Source organism: Geotrypetes seraphini, chromosome 2 (assembly GCF_902459505.1).
Source record: "Geotrypetes seraphini chromosome 2, aGeoSer1.1, whole genome shotgun sequence".
Classification (NCBI taxonomy): domain Eukaryota; kingdom Metazoa; phylum Chordata; class Amphibia; order Gymnophiona; family Dermophiidae; genus Geotrypetes; species Geotrypetes seraphini.
This window is the reverse complement of record NC_047085.1, coordinates 408,578,420-408,599,701: the sequence shown is the minus strand read 5'-3', so window position 1 is coordinate 408,599,701 and position 21,282 is coordinate 408,578,420. Positions and strand designations below refer to the sequence as shown.

The 21,282-nt window shown below is 42.6% G+C and overlaps 1 protein-coding gene across 1 annotated transcript in view; it reads right to left on the bottom strand.

The window, feature by feature from the left end:
- Positions 1–21,282, bottom strand: part of THSD7A (thrombospondin type 1 domain containing 7A) — a 763,222-nt gene that overhangs the window by 635,922 nt on the left and 106,018 nt on the right. The window contains exon 2 of the mRNA XM_033931006.1: positions 2,433–2,505. The gene's annotated coding sequence lies outside the window, so the exon portion shown is untranslated. The remainder of the gene's footprint in view (positions 1–2,432; positions 2,506–21,282) is intronic.

Below are 21,282 nucleotides of genomic sequence, written 5' to 3'. Positions count from 1 at the left end.
ATCCAGTAAGGCTATTCTTGTGCTCTTAAGTTAGGCACCTACCAGATAATTAGCTGGTTTTTAACCATTTTAATGGCACTTTCAATTAATAGTGCCAATTGAGATAATTATTCCCCCCCCCCCACACACACACACCTTTTTACAAAGTCACGCTACTGGCTGCCATGTGGCAAATGCCCCAAAGACCTTTAAATTACTATGAGCTTTAGGGCAGTTACCACAGCAGCAGCCACTAGAGTGACTTTGTAAAAGGGGGGGGGAGGGGTTTAAGAAAATTAAGTTAGGCCCCTAGATTAGCTAAGCATGCTGAACTAGGCACCTAACTTTAGACATCTTATATAGAATCAATGCAAAAGCTATGACGACAGTTATGCTAGTATTCTCTAGCAAAAAAAAAGTTCTGATTCCAACACAAAAACCAAGAATAATTGGCAAATCTATAAAAGCGGGGCTGTAACTCAAAAATCTTTGCAAAATGATGCCAGGTCATTAAAACTTACACACTAGATACTCTTCAAAAATCATTCATTGCCTAAAAAGTTTTAAAGCTGGATACTTTTTATAAATCACAAACATATTTGTCTGACATTGTATGAATTCTACAAAACATTCAACAAAAAATGTGCAGTTTTCAAGTATGCTCTGTGACTTTTTTTTTCCAAAAACACTCTAAAAGTCTAGTGTTTCATTTGCACCCCTCAAAGTGTTGGTTATTTGAAAGTACCTGTGAGGCATGGGCATTAAGGCCCGGATTCTCAAAACAGGGCTGGAATTGGTCAACGCCTGGAAAAATGGCATTGATGTACGTCACTCAAACGACAGCACCATTTTGAAAATCACAACCTGTGTTGAAGATAGGTGCTGGAAATGTAGGCCAGGGTTTTACAAGCCTACATTTCCGGTGCCTGTGTTTGACGTAGAATCAAACTTAGGGCATCTTCTATTAAACTGCACTAGAGTTTGTAGCGCGGTGAGCTGCGCTGAATAGCCTGCGCTGCTCCCGACGCTCATAGAGTTCCTATGAGCATCGGGAGCAGTGCGGGCCATTCAGCACAACTCTCTGTGCTAAAAACTACTAGCGCAGTTTAATAGAAGAGGAGGTTAGTGGTGCCAAATGTCAACCCTGCCCATAACCATGTCTCTTTTGATGTTTGGCACTAGTAAACATCTGTGTAGATTCGATTCAGGCACCTTTTTTTATAGATGCCTCATAGCACCTACTTTTTTTTTCTTGATTAGTTTTTAATTGCTTTTTAACGGTCAGTTATCGCCCTATTAATGGTCAATTAAAACACTTAACTTAGGTGCTGTTGGGTGCCTACCAGCACCTTCTGAATGGCGCCATTTTGAGAATCCAGGCCTAAGGGATAAAGTGAAGGTTTTGTAATCATCATATTGCATGGGAGGAAATGGAGACAACTGAAGTGAAAATAGAATACAGATCCAGCCTCTATAGTGTCAATTTGCTCTAAAGATGGTGGAAATGTGTCTCATATCGGTGTATATGCATTTCTTATATCAAAGAATTGCATATACATCTCAAGCCTCTATTCAGTCCAAACTACACCATCATAATAACCTATGTAAATTCCAGTTGTGAGAATTCCCCCTTCTTGTTAATGTGTTTCCTGTTTTCTACTTTTTTTTTTTTTTTATGGTCTAATGTTGAACATGCTGCAACTGTATAAACTGCAAGAAAACCATAGTTTCCTAGGCAAGCATTCATAGCTGGAAATTTGTCTGAGAACTGAAGAAGAGTTATACAGTAGTGAGGGAATGAGGCTCTGAATTATCCAGATGTTAATAATAGAGCAATTATTTATCCTTCCTCCAATTTCGTTTATATGTATAGTGTTGATATTCAAAAACAAAACAAAAAAAAGGGACCAAAATTTAAACACCTTCAATATTCAACATGGCCTCTACCTGTTTAAACCAGGTTGAGCAGGCCATGAGCCAATATTCAGCAACAGTTAACCAGGCATTGCCACTGAATTTTGGCTCTGTCTGCTGAATATTAGCAGAAGGCCTACTCAGCCTAGTTTTAAGCCTGCAGGATCATACTTTGTATCAGGAAGGTTCATAGATGAAGCTGGCACTTAACTGATATTGTGAAGGAGAGAGTAGCATAGCAACAGGTGCCTCTAAAAGCGCTCCCTCACTGATGGTACAGTTAAGCCACCTTACAGCAGGTAGCACTGACATGACAGGTCAGATGCTAAGTCAAGGGGGAAGGGCTCAAATCAGACTGGAGTTAAATGCCCTCAGACAGTGTAGAGGTCCCAAGGGAAGAGGACTACTTTCTAAGCTGAGCTATAGTAGCTGAGGAGAGGATCAGGAAAGCAGTGTGGCTCAAGCTTAAAACCAGAGTTTATGTGGAATGGACTTTCAAGGCAGGAGATAACCTTGAATCGTATTCAAAAAGTACTTACTTTTGGGGGGTGTCTAGAGAGAACCCAAGATGTTGTTAGTAGTCACTGTATTCAGCTAGGATGGGAGCCAGCCCTAGAAAGAGAGTGTTGATAGTGATACATGAAGAATCAGAGAGACTTAACTAGAGCCATACCAAAGCCTGTGAAGTAACCAGGGTGTACATGTTGAGTCATAGCAATTTTTTTTTTTTAACTTTTGCTTGAAACCCTGCATATATCACTGTTTGTGACAGATTTAAGACACACCCTCAATCACATTACCACAACAATTAATAAGAGAAAGGTTTTCCTAACTTTATGTGCTGATGAAGATCAACTATTGCCTGGTTAACTTCTGCATGAGTGCACTGACCTGGTGTCTGGGCATGGCATGGTATTAAATATTCAGGCTTAATTCAGCCCATGGCTGTCAGTGGCTCAAAAACCACTGATTACTGCAAGCCTGAATATTAGCCCCTTTATGAATTAACTTGACTACTGATATGTAATTAATGACTCATAAGCACAAGTAAAGCCACAGCTTCACTAAATAGTGCTCCAAAAGCAAATCATCAACACATTACAAATGATACATTTTGATTTATCAGAAAGAAAAGCCTCAGAGAAAATCAGGCACTTAAACTTGTGCTCTCATAATTGTCTATTATCAGCATAAAAGCCTTCTGATTGTATCAAAAATAGAAGTGCAAAACCATTCAGATGGCTTTTCTTTTCTTTTTTTTAATTTAAATACTTTTAACATACAGTATATTTACAAGACAACTCTTGTACTGTACTAAGAAATACAGTGAGATGGCATAATAGGGGGAAAAAAAGGGAAAACACACTCAAAGAAATAAACATATCTAAGGAAGCACAAAATAGGGTTCTATTCTCTCCTGGATTTCTTCCTATCTCTCCCATCATACTTTCAGTGTATATTACGGTGGATCCTCCTCTACTGCCATCCCACTGTTTATCAGTGGCTCTCTACTGGGCCCTCTCCTCTTCTCCATATATACCCGCTCTCTCAGTATCTCAATATCACCTCTATGCTGATGACTCCCAGATCTATCTCTCCACACCACATATCTCTACAGGAATTCAGGCCCAAATTTCAGCCTGCCTGCCATTACCACATGGATGTCTCACCAACATCTCAAACTGAATATGGCTAAAACTGAACTCCTTATATTTCTACCTAAACTCACCTCCCCTCCTGTCTCACTCTCCTCCTCCCTCAGCTCACAACCTCAGGGTGATCTTTGACTCCTAGATCTACCTTTCCATACCAGATATCTCTACGGGACAATTTCCTGGAGGAGAAGTCCATAGTCTTTTATTGAGAAAGACATGAGGGAAGCCACTGATTGCCCTGGATCAGTAGCATGGAATGTTGCTGCTCTTTGGGTTTTTGTCAGGTACTGGTGACATGGATTGGCCACTGTGAGGATGGGCTACTGAGATTGATGGACCATTGGTCTGACCCAATAAGTCTATCCTTATGTTCTTATGTTAAGCATGGATTAATGAGAGAAAGCCAACGTGTATTTTGTCAAGGGAAATCTTGCGTCATCAATCTACTGCATTTCTTTGAAGGGGTGAATGAACATGTGGATAAAGGTGAGCCAGTTGATATTGTGTATTTGGATTTTCAAAGTACCTCATGAAAGACATCTGGGGAAATTTGAGAGTCATGGGATAGGAGGTTAGTACTGTTAGTACTAAATTGTTTTCTAAGGTATGCTGTTTAGGCCCCAACTCTCCTAATTATGCCTCTTCTACCAGGGATATTTACTTCTAGAAAAATGCTTCCTTGACAAAGTATATGCTAGCTCCTAGGATATGGTTTGTATTGTATATGTAATTTAATATTTTTGTATGTAAGTTTGTAACCCGCCCTGGATAAGGGCGGGATATAAATAAATAAACAACAAAAAAAAGAAAACCAAACCAAAACCTCTTGAGATAGTCTCCACAGCCACACTGAACCCACCCACCCCTAGGCTCACATAATATATATACACCCACCCACCAATCACCTTCAACACCCAACCACCTGTTACCCAACCAAATCCTTCAAAGGCTCTGTAACCCAAGCCTAGCCACCATGTTCATTGTTAATTACACTGCCTCCAATGTCTTCAATTACACTGACCTTCGATGCCACAATCTCTGTTCTCCTCTTTCATGCCAATTACTCTCCCTATCAGTAGATATTTCTCCATCGCAGTCATCACAGGCCAAGGTAGATATGATGACCTGTCACCTTCCCCCCACAGCAAATCCTTAACACACAAACCCTGCCACCTTAGGCCTATTCCACTTACCCCCCTTTCCCCCCCCCACCCCACACACACTTATCTACACCCAACAACCTCATAATTGCACTGGCAAATGCAAGATCTGTAAATAACAAAGACACTATATTAAATTATCTCCACACAGGTAATAACTGGGACATCTTTCTGATTATCGAAACTTGGCTTAAAGACAATGACAGAGCTACCTTGGGTATACTTTGCCCACCAGGATACCAAGTGATAGTTTGCTCATGCTGTGACATTAGAGGTGGAGGTATAGCCACTATCATTAAGTCCAGCCTCAACCCAAGACTGATAGACACCATAACATGAGACACACTAGAGTGCCTTACATTCCTAATGGGTCACAGCAGAGACCTAACTTTCGCCTTGATATACAGAACACCATACTCTCCAAAGGCCATCTTAGATGACCTACTATCTGTCCTTAGCAAACTGGTCATCACATACAACCAAGTCATTATACTTAGAGACTTTAACTTTGCAAGCTACCCAAATGAGACCGGATCCCCAGCAGACTTTATCACTTCACTATCAGACCTAGACCTTCAATAAATGGTCCACTCGCCAATTCACTCTGTGGGCCACATCCTGGACCTAATTTTTATTCAAAAAGATACTCCACTCACCACAGGAACTCCTGGCTGTAACCACCAAACCGGTGACCTAGTTCAACCACCGTCTGATCATATTCAACCACACCTACACAACGAATCAACCGTCAACCAGGAAGCAAACCCAACATAAAAAGATATACAACAACGATGATATCAGTTTATAGAATCTCTCCACAAGCCTTTCCAACCTAGTTGGAACATCAAAACCCAGTTCTGAATCTGTTGATAAGATTGCTGTGGACTGGCATACTGAGGTAAAAACCCTACATAAAGGGCTACCAACAGTCAAAGAGATCAAATACTATCCCCACAAATACTCCTCCCCCTAGTTTACTGATGACTTAAGAACTAAGGAAAGCAGAAAGGAAATGGTACAAATCCAGGCTTAATGGCAACAGGTCCAAATGGAATTACCTGCAAGAAGAATATAAAAAGTCTACCCTAGAGGCTTAAAAAGTATACTGCTCCCAACAACTATTAAATACCGCCACTAGACCACCAATGATATCGCCCAGATACTAGACATTATTTGCCCTTTCAGCTCCAATCTGAACCCCTGTCCGCCATGCCTCCTAGTGTTTGTGAAAGATGCCTATGTAGATTCCATCCTTCCTCTCGTCAATACCTCTCTACAAATAGGCAAAGTCATCAGTCATCAGACCAATCTTGAAAAAACCCTCGCTCGACCCTAACATGCTCAGCAACTTTAGACCTGTTTCCAACCTATCCTTCATCTCCAAGATCCTAGAATAAACAGTGTTAAACCAATTGCACTCCTTCATCGATGAACAAGTAGCCCTATACACCTACTAATAGGGCTATTCAGGAAATTCCACAGTTCTGAAACCAACCATCTGAAACCATCATTGACGACTGCTTGAAACTCATGGATAAGAGTAATGATATCCTTCTGGTGCTTCAGGATCTCAGCACGGCATTCAACACTATTGACCATCTCCTCCTCATTGCACAGCTCTCTGAAATTGGAATCCGAGACACTGTGTTATGATGGTTTGCCTCCATCCTGAACAATAGATTCTAAAGCATACTGCTCAACAACGAGCTACCAAAACTGAAACTGATCAAATATGGTGTTCCACCGGGGGCTCTGTTATCTCCCCTATTATTCAATCTCTACATTTGATCTGTCCTAGACATAGCCCACAAATACTAAATACAGATTCACTCCTTTGTAGATGACATCCAACTATACCTACCGCTAGGAGAAAATTGGGACACCCAAATCACAAAACTCCTAAATTGCCTCTTGTAAATCAAAATCCGTTAACAAATTGCAACTAAATGCCTCCAAAACAGAATTCCTTTGGATCCACAAAGAATGCTGCAACCACGTCCGTCCCTCGTTGCATTGGGACTTGACTACCATAACTGTAAAAGACCAAATATGCAGCTTAGGAATACTTCTTGACTCCAACCTATCGCTCTTCAACCATATCTCTCAGGTAATATCTTCCTCATTTTACTACCTGTGACAACTCTGAAAAATAAGGAACTACTTTTCAGAGTCTGACTTCACCCAACTACTCTATACTTTAGTACTCTCCTGCATGGATTATTACAATGCGCTATTCGATGGTCTCATGGTGAAGAATGCACAATGTTTCCAGAATGTACAAAACACAGCAATCAGACTTCTAAAAATCCTCCATGCCTGCTTCCCTGTTTCCCAGGCTCTATTTGCGACTCACTGGCAGCCCATAGCCAAACATTGTGTCTTCAAGGACCTGAAGCTAGTATTCAAATCTTTGCACGTCATGGCACATATGGCTCCCTCCATTTGTGCCAAACAGGTCCCTCTACTCCCAGGATGAAATATGCCTCAAAACGCTCCCTGGTCATGCCCTTCAACTGCAAACCGAAGACCTACCCCAACTTTATACCAAGCCACTGGAATCGACTGCTCCCACAGATCAGATCCCTTAGAGGACTCCTCAACTTTAGGAAAGCAATAAAAACATACCTCATCACCTAACTCCTTGCCCATGACCAAAGGATTACAAAGAAATGTACATTGGTACTAGATCTCGGTATGTGTCACGTTAGGATAAAAATTTGTAGCTCTAACCTTTGACGGCTGTAATGTTGCACTGGTGGTTTTTCAGTCACCAATGGCAGAATCACAGCTGCATCAATTTATTTGTACTATTTACTACTCTGCAGGATTTGTGTCTTAGTAAAATCAGTTTTAAATTATATTATTACAAGATGCTTGTAATATCATGTGTTTTTTTGTTGTGTTTTTTTTACTAATCTTCCTCCATATTTTTTTTTACTAATCTTCCTCCATATTTTACTAATCTTCCTCCATATTTTGCTTGATAAATACCTTTAAAAAACCTATTTAATTATTCTTTCTATTTTTGTTCATTAGTATTCACTAACAGTTTGTCCAGCCTTCCATTAAATGTTCTAATAAGATGCAGTTCAAGCCAGTGTTTCTTCCTCCTTATTAGTGTTTCCTGCAACATCCAGTGCTAATTAAGGTACTAGCAAAGTTACCATACATTCATCCATATATTAATAAGTCATATTAGTGCCAGTAATAACACTCCATAAATTAGCCCCATGATCTCTACAGAAGATCATAAAAGCAATATAGACAAAATTATGTTAGCTGGTCTAGTTCATGGCATCGAAAGGATGCTATTTCTCTACATAGAAACTCATAAAAAGCACTTAACTCAGTTATATGAACATTAGTAGTCTTTTAATGTTAAGAGAGTAAGAAGCAACATAAAATAGCAAAGTCATTCCTTGGCAGTTCTTTAAAACAGCAATTCATCAAAGGCAGGTTAGCCAGAAAGTCCAGTTTGCTGAAACTCAGGACTGAAACCCTTCATGAATTCCAGAAATAAAGCTTATAAATCGAACCCATCTTTGAATAGAAAGGTCTTCAGATTCAATTTAAATCTGTCCATATAAGATTCTTCATGGAGATGAGAAGACATGGAGTTCTATAATTGTGGGGCTATGACTGAGAATATGGAGGAGCATGTAGTATCATAAATTATTTGTTGTGGTGAGGGTATTACTTAAAGATTCTGATTTTGCAATCTAAGGGCTAGATTCACAAAGCAAACCAATCATGTACCGATCGGTTTGCAACCCCTTTTTTGTGACCAGATTTCCCTCCGGCCCGATTCACTAACCTCTCCTGTGATCCGCTTCCAATCCGTGCATGCGAATGAGGGGAAACTAAACTAAACTAAACTAAACCTTAGGTTTGTATACCGCACAATCTCCACAAGCGTAGAGCTCGGCACATTCAAAGTAGACGGGGACGTGATTCACCAACAAAATTTTTAAAACCGACTGGGCTGGCTGATCAACCCAAGAAGTGACTGCTGGGGACCAGCCGCAAACGTCTTTCTGACTCTCCAGCTCCACTGAAGCCCTGCTCTCTGCTTGCCCTGCTCTCTGCTGCCCCAAATCTCTCCTGCCTGCTTCCCCGGATCTCTCCTGCCTGCTCTGCCCTGAATCGCCACACTGCTCTTCCCCGATCTCTCCTGCCTGCTCTACCCTGAATCGCTGCCCTGCTCTTCCCCGATCTCTCCTGCCTTCTCTGCCTCGAATTACCACCTTGCTCTCTCCTGAATCACCGCCCTGCTCGTATCTGGATCTCTCCTGTCTGCTGCCCCAAATCTCTCCTGCCCTTCCACCACCTGCATATTAGAGGTTGAAGAATCCATCGGACCTGCCCAGATCGGACACGGATCGGTCCCGATCAGGCAGGTTAGTGAATCTAGCCATAAGTGTTCTTGAAGGTGTATATGGGATTAACAATCTGTTAATGAATTCTGGCTAATAATAGGATCATATAGGTTATTCTATAGGAGACAGGTAACCAGTGAAATTTTATTAGTAGTGGGGTTACATGGTCATATTTTTTTTATTTTGTTAGAAGTTTTATTGCCATGTTTTGTATTATTTGTAGTCTTCTTCCTTTTGGATTATACCTTTATAAAGAGCATTGCAGTAATCGATTCTCAAGATAATGAGGTGGAGGGGCATAATCAAAAGATACATCTAAGTCCCCTTTTGGCCTATGTCCCTAGACGCAGAAACTAGGCAGCAGAGAAATGTCTACTCTCAAAAAAATGTCCAAAATGAGGTGTTTTTTTTATTTTTTATTTTTATGACCTACCTCTAAGTTCACAAGTTTAATCGCCCAAACCACCACCCAAGTCCCAAACACCCAAAACAAGACCTTTTAGACACAGGGAGCATTAGGAGCTGCACGGAGTGTTCAGCGCGGCTCCCTGTGCTAATAACCACTATCACGGTTTAGTAAAAAAAAGGGGGGGGGGGTGGCTAGTGAATGAAATGTGTCAGTTTTGAGAATTTATATTTACTGTCTTTAATTTGCACTATATTTGTATATTTTTCTATAGTTGTTACCGAGGTGACTTCGCATATTTTAAAGTCATCTGCCTTGACCTCTTTGGGAAAAAAAATGAATACAAATGATGATTAAATGTATTATATTCTGGGGAAAGCTCTGAAACCAGGCTTATTCTAGACAGCTACCTAGGACAGTGTTTTTCAACCGCTGTTCCGCGGCACACTAGTGTGCCGCGAGATGTTGCCTGGTGTGCCGTACGGTCAGGGCCGCCATCAGGGCAGTACCACCAGTCTAGGGAGAGGAGCGGTCCGCCCCACGTGGACAGGAGAGAGCTGGACGGGGGACCCGCGGAGTTCAATACATCTCGAGCCGCGAGGCTCGTCTTCTGTTCCTGCCTGCCTTGCAGCTAACATATAGCCGATCGCAAGCGTTCCCCGATGTCAGCGCTGACGTCGGAGGGAGGGCTTAAGCAAAGCCTGCCCTCCGACATCAGCGCTGACGTCGGAGAATACTTCCGTTCGGCTATTTGTGCACGGCAGGGCAGGCAGGAAGCAGAAGACAAGCCTCGCGGCTTGAGCTTCGTTTTGCTGAGAAAGTTGCAAAGATGGGCTGGGAGGCAAACACGGAACACAAAAGGGGGGAGGGAGTGCGTTTTTGGACACAGAAGGCATGGACTTGGGAGAGAGGAAGGGAGGGAAAGAGATGCTGAGATGGGGGAGGGAATGCGTTTTTGGACTCAGAAGAAATGGACTTGGGAGAGAGGAAGGGAGGGAAAGAGATGCTGAGATGGGAGAGGGAATGCGTTTTTGGACACAGAAGAAATGGACTTGGGAGAGAGGAAGGGAGGGAAAGAGATGCTGAGGTGGGGGAGGGAATGCGTTTTTGGACACAGAAGAAATGGACTTGGGAGAGAGGAAGGGAGGGAAAGAGATGCTGAGGTGGGGGAGGGAATGCGTTTTTGGACACAGAAGAAATGGACTTGGGAGAGAGGAAGGGAGGGAAAGAGATGCTGAGGGGAGGGAATGAGTGTTTGGACACAGAAGGCATGGACTTTGGAGAGAGGAAGGGAGGGAAAGAGATGGTTGTGTACACGGGGAAAAGAAGAAAGGAGAATTTTTGGTCATAGGGAGGGAGTGAGGTACAGATAGTGGCATACCAGGGGGAGGGGCGGTCTGCCCCACCCCGGGTTTACGTCCCAAGGGGGTGCACAGCTGGCCACCCTCCAGTGTTGTCTCTAGGCCGGCAAACTGCGGCTCTTTAGCCACTTGAGTGCCACCGCCGCCAACGGTGTTGTTGGCTGTGGCAGCATTATAAAATACTTTCTTTGTGTTTATTTGATTCCTATTCAAGAGAATTACTTTATATATAGTCAATATAGGCACAGAGTTAAATTTTTTAACATTTTCTAATGGTGGTGTGCCTCGTGATTTTTTTTCATGAAACAAGTGTGCCTTTGCCCAAAAAAGGTTGAAAAACACTGACCTAGGAGATCTCTAAACGCTCTAAAAAAACCCCGGCTTACACATGTGTGTTCATCCACTAGTGGAATGCATATGCTGTACCCAAAAGTGACAGACACATGCCATTTCAGCCCCCTCCTCCCAGTGCACTATATAGAGAGATACTATTATTTTACATCCATGCAGACTGAGTCAAACACTGCAGGTAGCTGTCACCAATGGCCATGACCAAGTCATACCTACTATCTCCCCTTATCCAGATTAAGCAGCTAGCACAGGATCAATAGAGGGACATAATCAAAACAAACACCTAAGTCTGATTCAGACATATGGCACTAGACACCCAAAGTCAGCAGTGGGAAAATGCCCATTTTCGAAAAATACGTCTAGAATAGGTTTTTTTTCAAAAAATCGTCTATCTAGACATCCAGACTAATATTCATCCAGACCGCCAGAAGGTCCATCTTTATACCACATTTTCGACCAAAATTTTGTCCAAGTCTAAAAACACCTAGAACAAGACCTTTTGGACATGAGAAGGGCCAATCTTGTAATGGACTGGCCAACCAGACATGGCCATAGAACAGTGGGGCACCTTAGAAAGCTCTGCTGTGACCTTCTCAAAAAGGGTGCCACATAAACATATCACCATAACTCCCTTATAGGTTATGATGAGCCCCCCAAAACCCACTATACCCACCTGTCTACAGTAGCCCTATAGCTGCAGGTGGCACCTATATGCAGTAGAGTAGGTTTTGTGTTTTGGGGTGGGTTTTTTTGGGGGGGGGGGTTGATGGGCACACATGTTCCATCATAAATGTTGTGGTTAGAGTGGCTTATGGGCCTGGGTCCTCCTCTCTGTGGTTCACTAGCCCACCCCCAGGCTATTTAAGAAACCTGTGTGCAGCTCTACTAGGCTTTCCTATATCAGGTGCTGATGTTTTGGAGACAGGTATGTACTTTTTTATTCTGATATTTGTGGGGGTGTGAGGGGGTCAGTAAACACTGGGGCAATATCTTTACTTTGTCTCTGCAGTGGTTATCTGGTCACTTTGGATACCTTTTAGGCACTTACCGTATTTTTCTCTCCATAACACGCACCTGACCATAAGACGCACCCTAGATTTAGAGGAGGAAAATAAGAAAAAACCCCATTCTGAAACAAATTCTCCCTGCCAGGCTCTTCACCCAACCCCACACTTCTTGCCAGGCTCTGTTCCCTGTCCCTCCCCCCCCCTGCCAGGCTCTGTACCCTGTCCCCCCTCTGATGGTCTAATGGTAGGGTGGGCAGGGACAGGACATAGGGCAGGCATGGACAGGGCACAAATGTCAAGGCAGATGACTTTTTAAAATATGCAATGTCACCTCAGTAACAACTATAGAAAAATAGACAAATATAGTACAAAATATAGACAGCAGATATAAATTCTCAAAACTAACACATTTTGATCACTAAATTGGTTCTTTTTTTCTTTCTTTCCTTTCTTCCTTCCTTCCTCAGGTCCAACAATTGTTCCTTCTTCCCTCCCTCCTTTCTATGTCCCCCTCAATGTCTTCCAGCATTTGTCCTCTTCCTTCCCCTGTTGTCTGATGATTTCTTTATTTCTTGCCTTCTTCAGGCTCAACAATTATCCCTTCCTCCCACCCTCCTATGTTCCCCTCACTGCCTTCCAGCCTTTGTCATCTCTCCCCCCCCCCCCCTCAACTCAGGCCCAACAATTGTCCCTTCCTTCCTCTCTCCTATATTCCAATCACTACCTTCCAGCCTCTGTCCTCTTCCTCCCCCCCAAACCTGCCCGTCTGCCCGCCCAATTTAATTACCTCCTGCTGCTGCCGCTGTGAGGACACATCGATGAAGCAGCAGCCAGGAAGGAGAATAGGACTCCTGACTCAGCAGCATGGCACTGAAACAGAAGAAATTGCTTGAAAGGGCCAGGAGGATGCAGCAATTGCAGGCCACCGGCCCAGAAGCCTTACCCCCAACATCAATGGCTGGCCCGGACCTTCTCACCAATGTCAGAATTGATGTCAGGGTAAGGCTTCTGGGCCAGTGGCGTGCAATCACTGCACCCACCTGGCCTTTCCCTTCCTGTACTTTTGTTGACAGCAAGCGACCAGCAGCAGCGGCGGGCGAGGGGCAGGCAGCGATTTAAATAAGGTAACGGAGGGGGGGGGGGAGGGAATTGGGGTATTCGCTCCATAGGATGCATCCTTTTTCCACCCACTTTTTTGGGGGGGGAAAAGTGCGTCTTATGTAGTGAAAAATACGGTTTACCTGTTTTTACATCATCTAACTTACATTGTTTAAATTTCATCCAGGATGTCTAGTAAAACATTTGATTATTCCTGCAGAATGATTAAGTCTAGGTCAGCCCCCATCCTGCCCACATACTGCCCGAACCACTCCTCCAGATATGCCCCTTTTAGCTCTGGGTGTACAGTGGGATTCAGAGGCCTAACAAGTCCCATGACATGTCCAGAAAATCAGTTTAATTATGGCACTTGGATGACCTATCTTTTAGGTCATCCAAGTGCTGACTTGAGCGGGTTTTTAGACGTGTTTAAGTTTTAATTATGAGCCCCATACTGTCTACTGCATTGTAAAATGTGCACTAGCTGTTATCGTAAAAGACCTAGTTTTTCTTTTAAATCTGAATTGAGTTTAGTTGGCTAAAATGTCCAAAAATATCTACCAATACAAACTAGTTTGAATTGCCTAAGACAGCATAAACATCCAAATGCTTTGCCTCTAAGTATAATATATGAAACTCTATATCCAATCAGAAAGATCTCAACCAGGCAAATATGAACATATCATCTCAACCAGCTATAACTGTCCCAGATCAGTTCTGATTATCTGACATCATCTCAGCCCTCTCCCCTACAGTCCAGATGGCATTTGGATTTAAGCTGAACAAATTTGCCTGTACTTAATTAAATCCGCCCCATGGACTGACTGCAGTAAAACAAAAGAAAAATAAAGGTTCAAGATAAAGAAACCAGGATTTTGTTGAAAGAAAGGCATACAGGCTTTGCTTTAGTTACATTTCCATGCATTATATAGACAAAGTAGGAAACACAGAAAGAAGCTAAATAAGTATATAAAAATTAAACAGAAATGCAAGGAGACAGCAGGCTCCCTGAGGGATGGCATTGGAAAGCCAGTGACAGCTGAGGCCAGTCCCATGAGGACTTCACTGCAAATGTGCTTTGTCTCACTATTTAGAAAGCAGACGGTACTAATCCAAAAGGCTGCTAAATATTTTCCTGGTGGCTAAGAGGAAAAGTGAAAATGTTAAAGGCTTTATCATTACAGTGAGGCAGATAAGGCAATTAAGAATATTAAAAGATGACATAGCCCCAGGTCCAGTTATATAACTGTGTGTGTGTGCGCTTGTGTGTCAGACTTTAAAACATCCGATCATTATCATAAGGACAAAATGAAAGCCTTTGGCAACAGTTTTTGATAACAGAGGCTCATTATGGGAGACTTACACTGGAAAGCTAGTGTGGTTTCTTGCTCCTGATTCAATGACAAACTTAGGGGGTCAAATCTAGTTTATTCCTGTTTTCAATTGCATAGAAGGCAGATTCATGCCAAATTACAATTCTTATAGTGAGACTTCCTTATTTATAAACCTTCATTCATTAAAAAGGGTCATTTTTTATGCTTGAGAAAATGGTTGTTCCATTTTGGGAAGGATTGCAATGCTAGAAAGTGTTGTTTACAAATTAATATGTATTTCTATGCTGGTTTTCAGTTGCCTAAAGGAGACTCCTTCAAAAAATGATAAGCTTTCACCGTTTTATCTCCACATATGTTGCAAAGGCATGCCCCCTTCTGTCAAGACCAAGTCTATGCAAACTCACAGTTTAGAAACTTACCACCCATCCTCCCTTTTCCAAAACTGTAGCGCTGTTTTTAGTGCCGGCCCCGACAGTAACAGCTCCGATGCTGATAGGAATTCTACGACCGTTGGAGCTGTTACCGCTTTGGCAGGCGCTAAAAACCATTCTACAGTTTTGGAAAAAGGGTGGGGGGATTAATAAAATAAATATAAAATACAGTAGTAAAATACAGTAGGCATACATGGAGGTGCAAGAAGAGATCACACATTAGTCCCTCTGGTGGCCAAATGGTGAACCAGAGCACCCTGGACACGATTGAAACAGATCTAGCTTAGGATACCCTTCCTTGTTGACTTGGTCATTGCTTCATGTTTGACTGGACATCCTAAATTTAGGCCTTCCCTAGTCCTGCCCTAAACACACCCACAACATCTGCCCTTGCTATTTGGATGAACTGAAATGCAGGACGTCAAAATCCTGCCTTATGAAAATAAAGGTTTGGATGTTTGGGTGGCAGATGGATGTTTATTTGGAGGCATCTTGCGATGTCCATCTGCTTTGAAAATGAATGCCTTAGTATTATTGGGCCTGTTGGACTTATCTGGAAATAAGGCTCATCGCAGCAGCCCCTACCCAGATAAGTTCCACTCACTGAGTCACACCCAGATTTGCAGCAGCACTTACCTGGATAGTGACAAGTGATGTGTGGTGAGGGCTTTCAGGGGATTCAGTGAATCCCCAGCTCTACAGCCTGCTTTTTTTTTTTTTTTTTTTTTTTACTTTTTGCTTGATGCAGTTTGATTTGTTGATTAGGTAGCCTGCTCAACCAGTCAAACTGCATCAAAGAAAAAGTAAACAAACAAACAAAAAAAAGCAGGGCTCTTGGACTGGGGATTTTCCAAACCCCACTGAAGGCCCTGACAGTACTGATATGAATTTGATTGGCTGAGCAGCATCTGCCTGTTGCCTGCTCAATCAATAAAATTCAGAGCAGTCCTTTCAGGGCCTTTAGGAGCTGGAGTGAATTCCCTGAAGGTCCTGACCGCACACCACTCATAGTGACACTGATAATACAGCCAGGTGGCCTTGACACTTTCAAGCATAGCTGGGATGATCCAGGCAGGGGTAGAGTCTGGGCAGAGCCAGGAGTTATCCAGTTAGCGGAAATATTCAGTTCACTAACTAGATAACTATCCTGATAAAATTTTGATAGCAAAAGGACTGTCCTAGCTTTATCTGGGTTGTCCAGACACGAGTCTGAGTACTACATCATATCTGAATATCATTGCTGGTATATGGGTACTGTATTCAGACTCTCTCAGTCCAGATAAATAATCTCAACTACTTGTTTTGTTACAACTGATGGCAACAACAGGATGTGGTATATTCTACTCAGGAGTACCCTCTATTTCGTAGAATAGAGATAATCAATTCTGGTCATCGAGGTCCACTTGCTTTATATGTCTCTATGATCCCTCTAGGTAAGGACTACTCCATTCTGGTTGTTGAAGTGCACAAGCAGGCAAGGTTGTCAATATATCCACTATGAATATGCATGAGAGAGATTTGTATACACTGCCTCCTTAGTATGCAGATCTCTCTCAGGCATATTCATTATGGATATCCTGAAAACCTGGCCTGCCTGTTGTCACAGGGAAGACCCCATGAAGTTAAATTAAAGGAACATGTGCAGTGTCAGGTGACAGAAGCCAAGCCCAATGAGGTGGCCCAGGTTCCTGCATCTGTTAGACCCACTGCACAACCTAGAACACTGCAAGCAAAGAAAATCCCTTGGAGAAACAGCCCACAAATGAAGTCAGAAACTCCTCAATCCTGTTTATCTTTTCCTAGAATGCAAGCTACAGAAAGGGGGGTAGAACTACAACAGGGGTCTCAAAGTCCCTCCTTGAGGCCGCAATCCAGTCGGGTTTTCAGGATTTCCCCAATGAATATGCATTGAAAGCAGTGCATGCACATAGATCTCATGCATATTCATTGGGGAAATCCTGAAAACCCGATTGGATTGCGGCCCTCAAGGAGGGACTTTAAGACCCCTGAACTACAAGTACCAGCAAGGCAGGGATGGGTAAAATCCAAATCCTGAACTGGAGTAGCTGCAGTCACCATCAAACCTAGAACAGGTTTAAACCAGCCTAGCTAGCACCAGTATGCTGAAGCAGTTAGAACTAGGAGCATACCTGCACTCAAGTGTAATTACTTAGTTGCTGGTAGAGAAAAGGGTGGAGTTCACAACAGTAAGAGGCAGTCACAAACTTGGAGAGCTACTTACAGGACTGAGGAAGTCATAATGACCTCTACAGCAGGTTCCATTACCACAGCAGGGACAGGTAGGAGCCTATTATTTGGAGGATATTTTGTTTGCTAATGAAAATGATATAGAAATGGAGGATAATTTGAGCTCCTGTGAAATGGAGGAGGATTATGCAGTTACTCCAAGCTATGAACAAATGGAAATGTGCTAAAACCTGCTGTGTTGATTGGCTTCTTAAAAGCAATGTTTTGAGTTTGAACCAAAACTGGCAATGCTATGCAAACCAGGGTTATAAATGGATGTTTTTGGTGAAATAAGGCAGCCAGGCAGGAAGTAAATCTAATGGTAAGCCAGATTGATTAGAAGCAGGCAAAACTGTTACTTTTTGGTGTTTTTGTTTTGTGCTGTGAAGAAATGCCTGTCAATTGAAGCTTGCATGAGAGCAATGGGGAGGATCCAAGATGGTGATGGAGTAAGTCGCGTCGGCGAGAGGCTCCTGTACGCTATTGGCAAAAATTTCCACTTGTTTCTATTTTCTTACCTCTGCTATGCCTAAGCGCAGGGGAAGACAGAGGGGCATTCTCCCAGTCTCTTCTGTCTCTTTGCCGTCACGGCAGATGGCAATTACCTCCTATGCCGTCCCAGTTGGATTGGGCGTATCCGCAGACCAAGGGGGGCAGACCTTGGTCTTGAAGGGCGAGATGTCGCTCAGCCCGATGGGACCTGGTGTTCCTCCTCGCCCTGGGATGAAGTCGGGGACACCGTTAGCAGCATAGGAGGCTCCGGAGCTGATGTCTCCGGCAGCGCTGCAGATTTCCCCTCTGACCCCGGACGAGGTATACAGCTTGCCGACTTTCTTACAGCCGACACTAGAGGATGGAGGAACGGAAGCCTGCATTGAAGCAGGGAAGGAGAAGGTGGAACCCAGTGGAATAGTTCCCAGTACAACTTTGCTTACTCCTTTAATAAGACCTGAAGTTATAGACATGGAGGCTATTTGGAGTGGCTTGGAATCATTGCATAAGGTATGCTCTCATTTTGTCACTTCAGTCCAGAACACCAATATTCAGTTTAAGACTTTTGAAGAGAAATTTTCAAAACAATCCGATAGAATAGACAATTTGGAAAAATCCATGACAGAAGTGAAGGCTTCAATTAACTTACGATTGAAGGATAAAAGTTTACTTATTAGAAAATTGGAATATTTGGAAAATGCAAATAGGAGTCTGAACCTTAGACTTTCAAATTTTCCTATTTCCAAATTCCAAACGGCAAGAGATCTGTTTCACTCCTTCTTAAGATCAGTACTAAAATTTCCTGAAAATAATTTGCCACCGTTACAAAAATTATATTATTTGAATATTCCTAAAGAGGATAAAGGTAAAAGAACCATAGCAGGAGACTTAGATCTCACTGCTATCCTGGAAACATCTCAACAAGAAGAAGTAATGGTTAGAGCAATTTTATTGGTAACCTTCATCTTTCTCCAGGATAAGGAAGCAGTTCTTCGTTTATTCTATAGGACTGATAATTCAGAATTTCATGGTTCAAAAGTCTCAATTTTTCCTGATGTATCGAAATGGACTCAAGCTAGACAGAAGAAATTCCTGACTTATCGCCAGTCAATTTTGAGTATGGGAGCAACTTTTAAGTTATGTTTTCCTTGCAAATGCTGTGTTACCCATCAGAATACTAGATATATATTTTATGATCCTGATCAGTTTAACTTTTTTCTTGAGGGTAAAGCAGCTGGTAAAGCTTCAGATCCCCCCATGGAATTTCTTAACCAGGATGATACTTAATTAATTTAATCCAACTGTTCTCTTTAATGTGATAGAACTTTTCCTGAAACCCAACTTCCCTTGGAGGTGAAGGATCCTCTTTCCTCAGGTTGTGGACTTTGAATTTAGTTATTTTTGTGGAATTTTTAAATTCACTTGTTTTCTTTTCTTTTCAATTGTTTTATTACCACTACATTGTTGTTTAACAATTTGTAAAAGCATATAAATAAATAATATATTAAAAAAAAGAAGCTTGCATGTAAAAACAGGCACTACAAGTAAAAGACACTGTGAAAGTTAAAAGCCAGTTGGGGTCTCAGGTGTGATGGTGTGTGTGTATGTGCAAGTGTGTGTGTGTGTGTAAGTGTAAGTGTAAGTATAATGGTGATCAAGCACAACCACTTAAGTTCTGGCCTGAAGCTTCAGAGGAAGCAAAGTGTGCTAAGGGACAGAAGCAAGTGTTTTGTGAAGTTGGAACAAATTTTGCTGAGTCTTTTCTAGGTTGGCATTGAAAGATATTTGCCTATGTTTTGGATATACAGAACCCAGAAGGTTGTTTTTTTGTTTGTTTATTTTTTTGGGGGGAGGGTACATATGCTTATGTGTTAAACTGAATAAAAGCTAATTTTTATCTGATATAAATTCTGGACTATTTTGAACCTTTTCTTGTGGTTACCCCAAGCTACCCAAATATCAAATATCTAGCCTTCACTCGGATGAGGTTTGTGTGACCTGCACTTGGTCCCTGGATCAGTCCAGCCATGCCTAGTCACACTGTGTACCTCAACAACCAGAATTGAGTAGTCCTGGCTAGAGGGATCATAGGTTATACTGGCTGATGTATAAGTCTCTATCACATATCTCTCTTTTTAACTAACAGTTTTCTATATTGGGACATTTTTTATGACTTGGCCAAAATATGTCCTGGTGGGTTCTGTGGTGTGCAGCAGTTCCATTTCAGCCACATATTGGGAAGCAGGACCCTTCCGGGTGTTTTGGGCTCTTGGTAAGCTTGAGTTATACAACATACATACTATTCTTACGAGACTGTGAAGAAGTTTGGATACCACATGGATCATAGAAACATAGAAATAGACGGCAGATAAGAGCCCACGGCCCATCTAGTCTGCCCACCTTAATGTCCCTCCCCTACCTTTGCCCTGTGAAGAGATCCCATGTGCCGATCCCATTTGGCCTTAAAATCAGGCACGCTGCTGGCCTCAATCACCTGTAGTGGAAGACTATTCCAGCGATCAACCACTCTTTCAGTGAAAAAGAATTTCCTGGTGTCACCTCGTAGTTTCCCGCCCCTGATTTTCAACGGATGCCCTCTTGTTGTCGTGGGACCCTTGAAAAAGAAGATATCTTCCTCCGCCTCGATGCGGCCCGTAAGATACTTGAACGTCTCGATCATGTCCCCCCTCTCTCTGCGCTCCTTGAGCGAGTATAGCTGTAATTTGTCAAGCCGTTTTTCGTATGGTAGATCCTTGAGTCCCGAGACCATCTGGGTGGCCATTCTTTGCACCGACTCCAGTGCTTACCAAGAGCCACACCGATCAAGCTTACCAAGAGCCACATGATGCTGAACATCTGTCCCAGAGGCCGTGCCTGTGGCAAAAGTCTGGGAAGGGTCAGGAAAGTATTTACAAATCAGGAGGGAGAAACAACTTAAAGGTATTGCGGATAAAATGATGGCAGGTTGACTGAGTGGAGAGGCTGGTGAGAGTGTGTGTATAGGAAGAGAAAATGGTTAGGGGAAATCTTGAACTGTAGGGTGCAAGATGAGCTGAAGGGGAAGGTCTGAAGCAGCAAGCTTCACTGTGCCCAAGCAGCTGGACTAGCATAACATAAGATCATAAGAGCTTCCATACTGGGACAGACTGAAGGTCCATAAAGCCCAGTATCCTGTTTCCAACAGTGGCCAACCCAGTTCTCAAGTACCTGGCAAGATCCTATGAAGAAAAACAAATTTCACACTGCTTACCTAGGAATATGAAATGGATTTCCCCAAGTCCATCTTAATAGTAGCTTATAGACTAGCTACATCATTGGATCCCCCTTATCACCAAGACTCTGGGCACCATCTACATTATCCATCATAGGTCATGGCGCTTACATTGAAGTGTTTTGTTGTTGTTGTTTTTTTACCTACAACCTCCCCTCCCCCCTTGAAAATAGTAAAAATTACTACTGTTGCCAGTATAA